The sequence below is a fragment of the Stegastes partitus genome, unplaced genomic scaffold (assembly GCF_000690725.1).
Source record: "Stegastes partitus isolate 25-593 unplaced genomic scaffold, Stegastes_partitus-1.0.2 Scaffold2283, whole genome shotgun sequence".
NCBI lineage: Eukaryota > Metazoa > Chordata > Actinopteri > Pomacentridae > Stegastes > Stegastes partitus.
In genome coordinates, this window is record NW_007580014.1 from 1 (window position 1) to 14,145 (window position 14,145).

Sequence of the window (14,145 nt, forward strand, 5' to 3'; positions counted from 1 at the left end):
TTGGCTGCAATTTATTTCAAAAGCTAGTTAGCAGCTTACTGCAAAGACACCACATTGACTGCTCAGCTGTGATACATACTCTGCTACATGTGCTGCAAACAGTTCTGAGAGTAAAGAATGGAGTCGGAGCCGCTCAAACTGTGAGATGACACCATTTCTAAATTACCTAAAGCCTCCTTTTCTGTTTCATGTACTGTGAACTATCTGAAAATATCTCATTTCAGTGCATATTGAACAACATATATGCCAATACCGATATATGAGTGACTGGCTAATATTGGTCGATGACATCATTCAATTGATAAATCGGTCAGGCTCTCGTAATTTAGTAAAAACAATTGTCTCATAATTTGGCTCACAGCACTTTCTGCAGCACATGTAGCAGAGTATCTATCACAGCTGAGCAGACAGTGGTGTTTGCACAGTAATTTGCTACGTGGATTGCAAAATACATTGATAGAAGGTTAACAAACGATAACCCCATCGTTTTCCTTTTCAATTTAACGTGTTCAGAAGGAATATCTGTGTACATCAATATATTGATACTGAAATTTTAAAGTCCCAAAAATCCAGTATCACTTGGCTTCAATTTGACTGATGTCAACAACGGCAGTACTCACTGGTGTCAAATTACCCATACGATGGCAACGAAGCACCTGGAATGAGCAGAAAATGCTCAGAAAAATATGAAAAATGTGTCACTATCAAGATGCAGCCAATTCTAAAGCAGAGTAAATGACAGGGGGCACATGTTGACAGGCTGAGACTGGATTTCCCAACAGTAGAGGGGTTACAATGGGTTTCTGACTAAATCTTCAACAACATAACATTAGCAAATGGAGAGTTTAGCTGGAATAAGACACACTGGATATGCTGCTGTATCTCTGGATGCTGAGCTATAATTGTGGCCTAAAAACATGAAATCGTGCCATAAACCGACAACAACGTGACCGTACTTTTTCACGGAAAACATACAGAAAAACAAATTAATGATCCGTTGTAACCTAACGACGAAGCTGCACAATTCCTATTCATAGGGGGGGGGAAAAGAGAAGCGAAAACTCCGGTTGTGAACATAGTGACAATTTTTCCATCCGCCCGTCATCCCTCCCTGCGGCCACTGCTCATCTGTCGTTCAATATTAACCATCTCTTCGTTATTACTCCTCCGTCTCATCCCTCGCTTATTCTGCTCTCTCGCTGGGTGACTCATGCTTCCCCCCCCCCCTTCACAAACAGACACACACTGTGACACAAACACGGAGACACACATAACGTCGGTGGTGGACGCGAACGCGCACGACGATGCCCACACACGCGGAGACACGGAGTCGACGACATGATGTTGGAGGCAGTGGTCATGCTGAGTGTGTGTTTGTGTGTGTGTGTGTGTGTGTGTGTGTGTGTAATGACCGTGAGCAGTTTGAAAGCATCGCCCACTCAGGCATTAGACAACAGGCAGATTAACACACTCTGTCTCTTCTTTCTCTCAGGATAAAGGTGGATGATGAAGAACATAACGAGGAGGAGGAAATGAAATCAAAAAAAAAAAAAAGAAAAAGAAAAAGAGTGGAAGGAACATAAGAAAAAATGCCTCATTTTGTAAAGGAATGAATGCAAGCTAATGGAAAAATGCAGTTTTGTGTAGACATATGATAAATGAAAGTGAGACAGAGGCAAGAGAGCAAAAGGGCGAATGAGAAATAGTGATAAAAAGGGAGAAAGGGCAAGAGGTTGACCCTAATCAGGCAGACAGATACACAAATCGATAGATTTCAGAGGCCGAAGGAGCAAAAAACAGAAGGCCCAGAAGCAAAAAGGGGGAGTGACTGTACTGTAATTCTGTTCATTCCCCAACAACTCTTCCCAAACTCGCTCCTTATAAGGACAGACATGGCTACCGACAGGGACACACACACCAGCGCAGGGAGAGAAAGTGAGCAGAGCGAGAGGGAAAATTCACAAAATCACAGCCTCGCAGGAAAAAAAACGGGAGAGAAAACCGACCCCTTTCAGATTGTCTCTGTTTGTTTCCAAATGAACACTGTGTCTTTGTTAAAAAAATAAAAATAAAAATAAAATAAAAACAGAAAACCAGAGGGAAGGAGAGCTATTTCACCGTCTCCCTGCATTGGAGTTAAAGTTTTATAAGACTCCTGAGCACAGAAGCCTCCTCCCTCGCTCTGTTTTCGGTTAAATCCTCTCCCTGTATATCCTCCTTGCTCTTTGGAGGCCATTCCTTGTTGCTATCTCCCTCTCCTCTGTCCATCTGCTTTTTCTTTTCCCTCCCCTGTATTTGCCTTACTCCCTTCTTTCCCTCCATCCCTCTCGCTCTCTCACCTATCCCTCCATCCCAACTAAATAAACACACAGGTTTGAGGACCATCTGTTACTGATGAGCGTTCATGTGTGAAAAAAAACACACACACAAAACACCCCCCCGACGCATTAACGCACAAAGACGCGCGCGCGCACTCGGATAATGGTGGCATTGAACAAACAGCTTTTAATCTTTTTGCAGGGAAGTTTGAACTTCAAAAAGGCGGAAAGTGAGATTGTTTCGCACATGCACATGAACTTGCAAACGCTCATATGCTGACACACAAACAGACTCGCACAAGAGAGGAATAATGAGTCATAGGGCCACATATAGAGCACGGAAAGAGGTGCAGACTGCAGGCAACAGAAGGAGCGAGTCGAGGTAGGCCAAGTGAGAGAAAGAGATGTGATTGTTGGTGCATTTAAAAATAAAAAAAATTAACTTTTTAAAAACTTTGCTGAGACTGTGTGCTGTTTTCTTCGGGACCGCCAAATGTCACGTTCACACAGACACATTCACACTCAGATCTTCTCAGTCTTTGCCTCCTGCTATTGACGCTTAAAGAAACTTCACACAGACGAGGTCTTGTTTTGTTTTGTGTTTTAGCGTCGACCATCACTGTTGTCTGTAATAATTGAATTGAATTCTTTGAAGCTTTGGCTGTTGCCACGGTAACCAATGTCTAATTTAGTATTTGAATGCTTCAGGTTTTTTATTTATTATATGTACATTACCACAAAAACCACAAACAGCCAATAGAGTAAGTCAGAAACAGCAATCCAGCATTACTCATTATGCATCAACATTAATAATTAGCATTCCCAGACGAGGACGTTTAATCTTTGTGCGACACAGCTCTCATGTATGACACTGAGACGGTAGCACAGGCTAAAAAGTTACAACCAAAGGCCTTATAACATAAATCTGGGTGATAAAACAATCACAACATGCTTCAGCGACGAGACATTTCATCAATAGTAGGAAAATAGTTTATTAGAATGTCAGTTGCTTTCTTTTCAACGCATCGGATGCAAACTGTCGTAAAAACCCTAAGCGCGCTCCCTCCCCCGCTTACAAACAGCCCGTCACATCCCTTGATAATGGAGACCCTTTGCTTTCCGTGGCTGCCATGCAGGCCTTCTGAAGTCCACGGCTGCCTGGGCCTCTCGTCACCTTCGTCTGCCCCCATAAACCTACAAACCTCCTCTGACAGAAGCTGTGGGCGGCAACTGCCCCAGCCAGGCTGACGCTGGGGTCAAAAAAAACATCCACAACTCTGACGGACTTGACGCAGGGGATCACGCGTAGGCTGGTGCAGGGTCCTGGCCTTCCACGCTCAAGCTTAACCGCAGCATTACAGACTTATGTTATCTATGAGGTGTGTCAGAAAAGTTTCAGGACTGGTGTCACAAAAGATATATTTCAAATCCAAACTACAAACTACAAGTTTTCCCCTTCCAAGTCATCTCCCTGGAGTCACTTTCCCAGCCTTGTCTGCCGCCATGCACTTCTGGAAGGATTCGTCTGGGATCCTCCTCAGCTCCGTTGTCACAGCCATCTTGATGTCGTCCACATTTTCAAAACGGGTCCCCTTGATGACCTCCTTGAACTTGTGAAAGAGGAAAAAACCCACAGAGCCATGTGGGGTGAGTAGAGAGGTTGCTCCAGCACGGAGATGTTCTTCTCAGCCAGGACCAGTCGGATGCTCAGGTCATAGTGAACAGGTGCGTTGTCATGGTGAAGCTGCCACGACTTGTCCTGCCACAACTCTCGCCTCTTCTCTTGTACTGAACGAAGCAAAACATCTCTTTGTAGACGTGTTGGTTGATCCTCTTAAGGGGAAAATTCATAGTGTGGGTTTAAAATATATCTTTTGTGACACCAGTCCTGGAACTTTTCTGACACACGTCGTATTTAATGTGTATGAAGGTGAGATGATTCCTTTATTCTGTTGTGTATTTATTAAGATGGCTGAATTGATCTACTTGTGTTCTGTCAACATTTTTACCTTAATTAATCGGCTTTAGCGGGTGAATTCAAAGCAAACTGAAATTAAACCCTGTTTCTTTCGAACTTTATTAAAAAACAGGTGAATAAAAAATGAAATGATGAATAAGTATGAAGGTATCAACTGAAATGAAACATTTTATTGCGATACATCCTTTAGCAATATCACTCAGCCCTGTCACTGCACGTTAATACAATCATGGAATCACATCAAATTTTGTGAAGGTGACCTCCAAAAAAAATCCACAATAAGTTTGGCAAACGACCTGAAAACTGTAAGTAACAGTTTAGTTGAGTTGCAACTGCAACCTGCTAACAGAGTATGAGGTTAGGTTTCCCACTCACTCATCTGGTGTCTCTGCTGGTCCGCCTCGAAGCTTCAAATATCTCTGATAATTCTCTCCAAAAATGCCAAAAATAGCATTTGTGACAGCCCCAGTAATAACAGCATTGTGCTTAAGAAGTTAATTGCATGCAAACTGTTAAAACTGAGATTCATTAAAAGCTACATGCGTCCTGAACTTTGCATCCGGTGTTGCCTCCAAATAAAACGGTTTATATAATCTGGTTAAACCATTGGCTTGTTCACAACCTTTTCAAGCATCTAATCACTTGTATTTCTTGTGCCAATGATTTTACTGATAACTGCAATGTTTCCAGTTCACAGCAGTTATTTCACTTGTATCCTGTTATCTTTGCCAACAGAAATGAGACCGAAATGGAGTTCTGTTAATGTGGCCACTTGCCCAAAAAGTTCAAGTAATTCTTTTTTTGTGCAGCAGATATTGGTTTAGATGAGAGGTTGACCAAACTCACATTTGTCCAAAGTCTGATTGACTCAAAGAAGAGCAGAAGAAGACATCAGAGGACATTGAGGAGCTGCAGCTGAGAAGTGGGACTCTTGAGGAATGCATAAAGTCTTTGCAGAATCCTCGCGTCTCTCTCGGTGTATCTGCATGTTCAGCTTTTTTCTGTTTCACTCGCTTTCCATAAATCCTCCCCCTCCCCTTCCTCCACTTCAGCTGTAACTCACATTCAAGACATCTAAGATTCACTTTATAGAAAGAAAAACCAGCAGTAATCTTGAGCTAAAATTCAATTCAATCCAGCATAGCTCAGACTTAATGTGAAAGTCTCTGAATTCTAACAAACCCTGTTCTGCCTGCTCATCTGTTTGGGTTCAGACTTAAGTAAAAGGTCATCCTATTATTTGTTTTTCAACCAAAATTTGCTTCATTTTTCTACTTCCAGCCTCTCCGAGCTTCATCACTAACTCATCTCTTTAAGTCAATCTTTTCATCCACTCTCCTCGTCTTCACCCATTCCTCTCCTGTCACATCAACATCAGTCTTTCAGTTTCTCTACACTTCATCTGCTTTCTCCAGCTCCATTTGTCTGTGCCATGCCATTCATCTCTCGTCTTTTCCTCCCCTCCTCCTGGCTCTTGTCCCCAGCTTTCCAGATTGATCTATCCCCCACTCTCCTGATTTCCTCCCTCGTCCTCTCTACATTTTACACATCTTTACATCTCAATCCATCTTCCTGATCCATTCTTCACCATTCAATCCCCCCACCCCCCCTTTCTTTTTTCAGGTCTATGGCAGCATACAGATTTCCAGGCGAAGCATTTTTTGCCGCCAGCTGGCACAGAAACTCTCTCTGGAAACATTTTTTTTTCTTTTCTGTACAGTAAATGGAAATCTCACATAGGAAACAATTGGCAGCGTCGATTTCTATTGAATTTGAATTAATTTGAGCCCACGAGGACAACCTTGATGCCAGCTTGGAGTAATGAAATTAGAATTGCAAGATGCTCAACTTTAATCCAGGTGTAATAACATTAAGTGCTGAGCAATGATTATGAGTCTTTACTTCGTCAGCACACTCCAAAGTGCTTTTACTGTATCTGATCGCTGTATCTTCTATCTTTCATTTAGAAGCGTGCCTCATTGTCTGTTTAGTGCGCTCGAGTAAATAAGCGTCTTTGGTGGTGATTATTTAAACTCAGATGATTCAGATGATTAAAACATTTCTGCTGCAGAGGGAGCAGATCAGAGCTCTGATGGCACCATCCATTTACACATTAACCTGAAGGCCTGATTTGCTGCCATGTTCATGAAGTGGAAAACACACTCAAGTGCCAGTCTGGGTCTTTTTTGTATCGCTCTCTCTCTTTCTAAGTTTGCCACGCTGAGCAAAAGAGAAAAAGGAGGACAGAAGACAGGAAAGATAATCTCTCTTTCTCTACTTCCATCACTCTATCTAGCTCATTTAATCCTGCACCTGAAGGCAAAGTGCCGCCCAGGTGGAACAGTGTTCAATTTTGCCAAAAAATAAACCAAACCTGTGGGCTGAAGTTACATGAATATACATATAACGTCAGTTTTGGCCAGAACATAAACAATATATTGAGTGACCCATATCATTGGCTGATTTCTCAGATAACTGGGTATTGACATGTGTGTTGTAGGATATCAAACCTTTTTTTATTTTTTTTAAATGCTTGGAATGGTGTCATTGCAAAGTTTGTCCAGCAGGGCAGCCCCTCTGTTTACAATACTCTCTCTGCAGCACATGTAGCAGAGTCTGTATAACAGCTGAGCAGATGGTGGCGCAGAGTCAAGCTCCGTCTTCATGTTGCTGACTAGTTTGTGAAATTAAAGTACACAACATAAAAAAAAAATGTTTAAATGGAATTTTATCATCTCTAAAAAACAGTATTGTCATCTGCCTTATAACTCCAGTATCAGTCAGGCTTTAATTTTGCCATTTTAAGAAAATCTACAAATAAGCTGTCTTGCTAACAAACTGAAAACCCAGAGATTCACGTACTATGATGGATGAAAACATTTTTATTTCCTCTCTACAGTAGCAAACACACGCACACCTCTACTTTTCACAGGCACCTTGGCTATTAGGTTAAATAATTGAAGAGAATGAAAACAGTGCAAGTACAAGTACAACAGCCACTGGCAGCTGCACCTTCCCCAAAACACAGAGACACAAACACACAAACACAACTTCTGACATTATACCAGTGCCAAGTATCTTGCATTTCCATAAAACACACAAAACTGGTTGCATACAAACAAAGACACGTGCACTAGACCAAAATAGAAATGAGCACAGAGCTGCCCAGTGCAACAATGCACATCCAGGTACATGCATGTCTGTGCATGTGCGGTATAAACACTGACACGCACAATCAAAAACACGTGGGCAACCGCGCAGTTTGCATCTAAACAGACACACACACACTTGTGTATACAAAAGCTCAACTGTTCTGACATGCATGTAAGCCTGCCAACAAGGACACAAATGCGCTCCTGGTACTATCTTTCTGTCTCTCTCTCTCTTAGTCACATCAAGCAAATAAACAAACAAACAAAACACAAGACGCACACATTTGAATTACTGCACACGAAACACAAAAACCATGCATGCAGCAGCCTCAAACACACCTGACCTGTGTGTGTGCTATCAAAACACAAACACAACTCCCATTTCATGCGGACACACAATCCCCCCTCTCTCAACGCTTCTCGCACACATTCTCACACACTCTGGCTGTGACGTCACACGGCTCGCCTGCAGTACAGTAGATGATAGATTGCATCTAGCAGTCCCAGAAACAGACAGACAGAGTGGTTATTGTTCAGCGGGTGTGATTCAGTGCCAGGGCGAACCGCGTAGAACAGAGAGCAATATGCACGAAGTCAGAGAACGAAAACTTCACTGAGGAAGTGTGCAGCTCAACGTGCATATAATGTTACACCTTATTGTGAGCATTTTGTTGAGATTTCAAACAGAAAACACTATGAGTCAAGTTAATGTTTAGCTGCACTGGATGTCTTTTTGAGAGAGTGAATGATTGAATGGAAACAGTAATGCTGAGTTCAACCCTAACTGTCATGGCTACAATTGCCCTCTACCTGAGGATGTATATTTATTAGCCCTCTGAACCCCTTAACCCCCCCCTAACCACTATATTGTTGTTTGTTTATTTGCTTTGTGTTTTATTGCATAGGTCTGTATCCTTGTATGTTTTTCTTTTGTGTGGGACAACAGATGGAAAATAGCCTCGTGCTAAATCCAGCGTATTTACTGCAACCTTGTGTAAACTACTGAGACTGTACATTCATTAATATGCACTTTTCCGTCCAAATAAAGAAACACGAAACCCTGCTGGCGGGTTTGGAAGGCTTCTTGTCTTTTAAAAATCACCAAAATTACACCATTTATCAGAGCCAGAAACTGTTAAAACACAAAGAATCATTGCGTGTTTGACTTTCTGACAGTTCCTTCCTAACTACTCATCTTCAAATTCTTGTGTTACATGGGCCAGATGTGGCCGTCGAACAGGCCAGAGGTTTGGCACCATGTAGTTCCTACAGCACCTCCTCTGTTTGCATTCTTCATATGGAGTAGAAATAAAGTAACGCTGGTTCAGCTCGTCGATCACAGGTCTGTAGGTGTAAAGCAGGAAGCCCTTCACAATAAGGATGTGAGTCTCCTCCTCCTTGTGGTCAGACTTCGGGACGATCTCGGTATCCAGGGTGTTATTAACGCCATGAGACTTCCCAAACTTCACCGGGTTCTCGAGCCATGCGTAGATCATACTCATCATGGTGTCCACATGTCCAGAGCAGTAATGACATCGTGCTAAAGCCATTGTCACCAACTTCAATCTGATCTTGGGGCTTGAAGAAGTCATCCTGATGGACCACACAGTGGGCAGGCAGGTTCTTGATCAGTCGGTTGGTGAGGGCGGTTTTCCCTCCATTTGTTACGCTGCCAATGATGTACTTCATGATCGTAAAAACTACTAAAAATTCTGTGCTCTTCGGCGTCAATGTGAAGCTGTTTGTGACCAAGCTGTTACAAAAATCGGGGACTTACTAACCGCCCCAGTGTATGTCGAGCCCCCATTATCACATCTGTTAACATCTGTGAGCACTTGGACAAGTATTGTACATTCTAATTCCAGGTTCTTTCAACATTTATAAAATAAATAATCAAAGAAATTCAACTTTAGTTTTTGCTTTTTTACTATGTATGGCATTCTAACTGTGCTACCTTGGTTGTGTTGTTCCCATAGAGGTGCAGGACTTCACACTGCAGTGACAAATGAACCCACATTGAGGAAAAATGTGACAGAAAACAAAACACCAGAAATTACATTTGGTTCAGAGAGTTAAACTCTAGATGTCATGGATACAATCATGAAATCTAACAGCTCCTTGTCTTCCAAAAGAGGATGTATATTTATTAAATAGAAATGGTTCAGAGCGCAAAGGGGGTCATACAGGGAAAAAAAAGACGTGAAGTGTTTTGTATGTTGAAAGTGAAGCTTCCCTTTGGCATTCCTAACATTCCTTCATCTTTTCCCTTTTTTCTGCGCTTCTCCTTCGTTCTGCACGAAACATTGAACTTACCTGCTGTGATCAAAGAGGTGGAACGAATCGGGCGAGCACATTCACACACACGCTCGCGCAAATGACAGCGACTAAAGCGAGGCGGCGCACTAAAAGTGACAAATGAGGCAGACGACACCGAATAGAGTGGACATCCGTACACAGATCAATAGATTTGTTAGTCTAGTGTGCGTCTGTTCTATTGAAATGAGTTCTGTGGTAAACCTGCTCCACAGGCCCAGATGGAGAGTGAGGAGAGGGCCGGCAGGGAGAGGGGGAGGCGGCGGAAGAAAAGGAGCCCGACAGTGGGAGTGAAATGTTGAGACAGAGTAAAACAGAGACCAGCAACAAAGAGATGGACAGTGTGACGACAATGAGCTGAAGATGTGGTACGAAAAAATTAGTGGACGTCAAGGAAAGGAAAAGAAAATCAAGTGAAACAATAGAAAGCAAATAGCAGTACAACGGGACAGAATAATAGTTTATAGCACAGCAGAGATGAAACACAAACCAGCCCCCAACTAATCTAAGAAGCTGCAGATTAACGATATTTGCCCAAATTACTTTTTTCCATTTTTGACAGAAAGCAGCGACCTCGTAGAATCAAACTCACAAAGAACAATCAGACAACTTTCCACTTCTCTTATCTCTGTGATGTGTTTCTAGCTCAATATTGGTGTTTTAGCAGCCCACAGTTTCACATTTTTTTGGTTTGGTCTCACCTAAAATTGTCAGGGAGCCAGACACGTAGTTCCTGCTAATGATGCAGCGTCTGCCGGATGTGTAAATCGGCAACTGCTTCTTAACACATTTGCAATAACAATTCAAACAGTGGCAATATTTCAATGTTGCAATGTAGCTTATTATGCCGTCCAAAGCGGCCAAAAAGATAGTTAATGCTGCTTTAGCAATACTATTTGGATAGCATGGTAAAGTAAGAAATCCATCCACCCATCCATTATCTATACACCGCTTAATCCTCACTAGGGCTGGAGTCTATTCCAGCTGACTCAGGGTGAAGACAGGGGACACCCTGTGCAGGTCACCAGTCTATCACAGGGCTACACTTAGAGACAGACAACCAAGCACACTCACATTCACACCTTTAGAATTACCAACTAACCTCAACATGTTTTTGGACTGTGGGAGGAAGATGAACCCGGAGAGAAAGTAAACTCCACACAGGAAGATCCCAGAATATCCCCAGTTAGGATATTCCAGCTGTAAGGCAACGGTGCTACCAAGCCACCTTGTAGCCCAAGTAAGAAATCGCCACATAAATAAAGTATCAAACCAAACACGTGTCAATGAATCACTCATCCTTGGTGAAACGAACAACAGAGTTAACAAGTAAGTACAAAGTGCAATCAAGAAGTTCCACCATAAAAGGCAAAAAACATTCCTGATGTCAATTTGGCAGAATCCCCTTCAAAGTAGTCGTCTTGTGCAGCAACACACCACTCCCAGTGCTCCTGCCTTGTTTTGAACACCTCCTGGATCTACTCCACATTGTCAAGGTGACCCCTCAACTTAAATATTACAAACAAGATCGCAAGGATTTGGTGAGTAGGGCGGTGGGGAGCGACAGTGGCAAAAAGTTTGTGTGTTTTCAAAACACTGTGAGCAGGCATTTGTTCACGCCGCAATTCAGGTCATTTGCACCAAATGTTCCCCTCAGATGTACGATGTTACAGCAGAACTCAGCAGAGGCAGTCTGGGGGATGAACTCATGGTGCACAACACCGTAATCATCAAACAAAACGGAAAAGATTTTCTACACAAAAAGGGTGTTTTTAAGAGGCCAAATTTATATGAGGTACAGTTTTCACTTTTTATGAGCACACTTCATTGCGCCTTGAAATGATTACTTGTGTTATCATTTCTTTTCTAATTATTAGTCTATTAAATATAAGAAAACAGTAAAACAAAACACCCAGTTCCCTGAGACTTGATAGCAATGCACAACTTAAATGAATATTATGTTCATGTATATGTTTATGAAAATATACATCAGACAGCAACACAATCAACAAGTAAGTATGACAACGCTGTACATTACTATATACTATTTAGTGGAAACGCAGGATAAAATGTGTGCTTTTTAATCTACAGTGACACACGGATGAGCGCAGATGGAAAAAGAGGAAGAGATAAATAGTTAAGCGAAGCCAGTGGGCTGAGCACGAAGGAGGAGGTGAATAAGTGAGGAAGTGTTGGAGGAAAGAGTGAGGGAGGAAGGACGGAGGGTGGAGAAGAGATGAGCATTCCTCAGCAGGGGCGTGAGCCGGCGTGCACGCGTGTGCGCCTGAACTCGCGTATCCTGAAATTACTGGGAGGTAACTTAATTCAATTTCTAACACGAACATGATGGCAAAGACAGGGAGAGGTAGGAGGGAGAGGAGGAGAACGTGAGAGCTGACTAAGCATGTGATGACAGAAATAGAATGACTAAGAGGAGAGAAAAACAAAAAGCCAGAGATGAAGAGAAAAAAAAAAAAAGAAGGAGATTGAGGGGAATGAAAGTGACGGGATGGTGAGGGCAGGAAATGAAAAGGATGCCTTGGGTTAAAAGGGTGTGATTTGTCTGGAGGAGAGAAAGGGATTGAGAAAGAGAGAAAGAGGAATATATTTCCCAACATTAGAGGTCATAAATATTCTTACGTGCCTTTACATGTATATTCAGTCACAGTTAGAGTTAGAGAGTGCAGGTTGGCAGCAGACCAGCGACATGACAGATGAATCAACTTATCTGTTTCTTTGTTCATCTAAACTACTCTCACACAGCATCAATTTGAATAAATGTTCACGCACAGGACACACGTTTAGACTCAGATGTATGCATGAATATTCACAGGCGCCGCACATGTTCCCACACACATCTAATTCTTCCTCGAGTGATTTAATATCTAGTGATGTAATTCCACAACCTGAAGTCGTTTCCCACATTTTTTTTTCTCCACGGTAAATTTGTCTTGCAGTTTTTGGGAGCAGCATCAAAGTCTTAAATAAACTCGCACAAACAAGCGGAGATAAGAGCAGGTGCTAAAGACCAAAATGCAAATGTGATTTAAAAAATTTTTTTGAAACTGAAAATAAAAGGAGCAATCAGTGAGGGTTTTCTGCGCTGGCTTCACCATGATAATGTGCGTGATGAGGCAGCGTGAGGCGAGTGTGTGTGTGTGTGTGCCTGTGTTATCGCTTGTATAATATTTCAGCCTGCTGCCAGACTAGCTGTGTCTCTGTCTCATCCAGATGGCTTCAGCAGCAGCAGACAGCTGGGAGTCCCCGACCAGGCAGCCCGCTTCATCTGATTACCCATTGTCAGGACGGTCCATACAATTATCTGGATGTGCCCCCCCCTTGTGCCAGTTCATACATTTTACATCAGACAAAACCGAATACGACAACTGTATCATAGCTAGTTAGAAAACTACCTAAAGTGGAGGCAAAAATCTAATTTCCTAACACGGATTCCTGGTTTTTCTCAGTTTAATCCTCGGAAACACAAAACACATGGGCGTCTTTGAAAGGCATGTTTTTGTTAATTTTTAATTGCCAAATTTACACCATTCATTCAAGCCTGATAGTTGGAGCGTTTTCTGGATTTTCATCCATTGAACAGCTTTCAAAGTCATCATGTGTGACTTACAATTTCACTGAAAAAATGTACCAAAGATCAGCTTAAATTGTGATATTTCACCAAATTTATCTGTTCTCTGTGTCTCATGTAAAGATTAATTTTCGAAGTGTCCAGATGGTGTAAAAAAACAAAAAATATGCAATCCTCAGCACAACCGAGGAGCTATGACTGACTGTAACCAGACTTTTCACCTGAACTTGGCTGAACTGCAGGCTGTGTCTACACTTGTAGACAAACAGATTTGTGAGTTATCGCAATATAATGTTGTTTTACTGTACAAAACACCTTTTTGGAGTTCCCTCTGCTTCTAGTCATGGTAATGCTGTTTCCATGGAGGTGAAGGACTTTATACTGCAGTGAAAAATGAGCCTACAATTTGTTAAAATGTGACAGGAGAAAACCCGAACCTGCTTTAGGTTCAGAGTCTTAATAAAATATAAAACAGTGTATAGCAAGATAACATTAGAACACATTATTTATAACGAGCACCCACCACTCACGGTACTGTAGGGTTGTGTGTGTTTCTAGCATATATATGTTCAAATGACGTTTGTAAAACATAAAGGTGTTTCTTCACTTTTTACTCAGTCTTAAAAATTGTCTTCGCCTGTGAGTGCAGGCACTTTAATTAGATACGTCTCAGCAGCCGTCCCCACAGCGGTGTTGTCATAATAAATTCCTTCTGTTCTTCTTTGTCATACCCAACAATAGACATGATTCTTTTCAGAGATGCAGAACTTTACATTGCAGTAAAACAAAAAAAAA

General features: G+C 42.0%; 1 pseudogene; it reads right to left on the minus strand.

Annotated features, from left to right (window-relative positions):
* Positions 1-8,631: 8,631 nt before the first annotated feature.
* LOC103374560 (nicotinamide riboside kinase 2 pseudogene) lies at positions 8,632-9,137 on the minus strand (annotated as a pseudogene).
* Between the last annotated feature and the right edge of the window lie 5,008 nt (positions 9,138-14,145).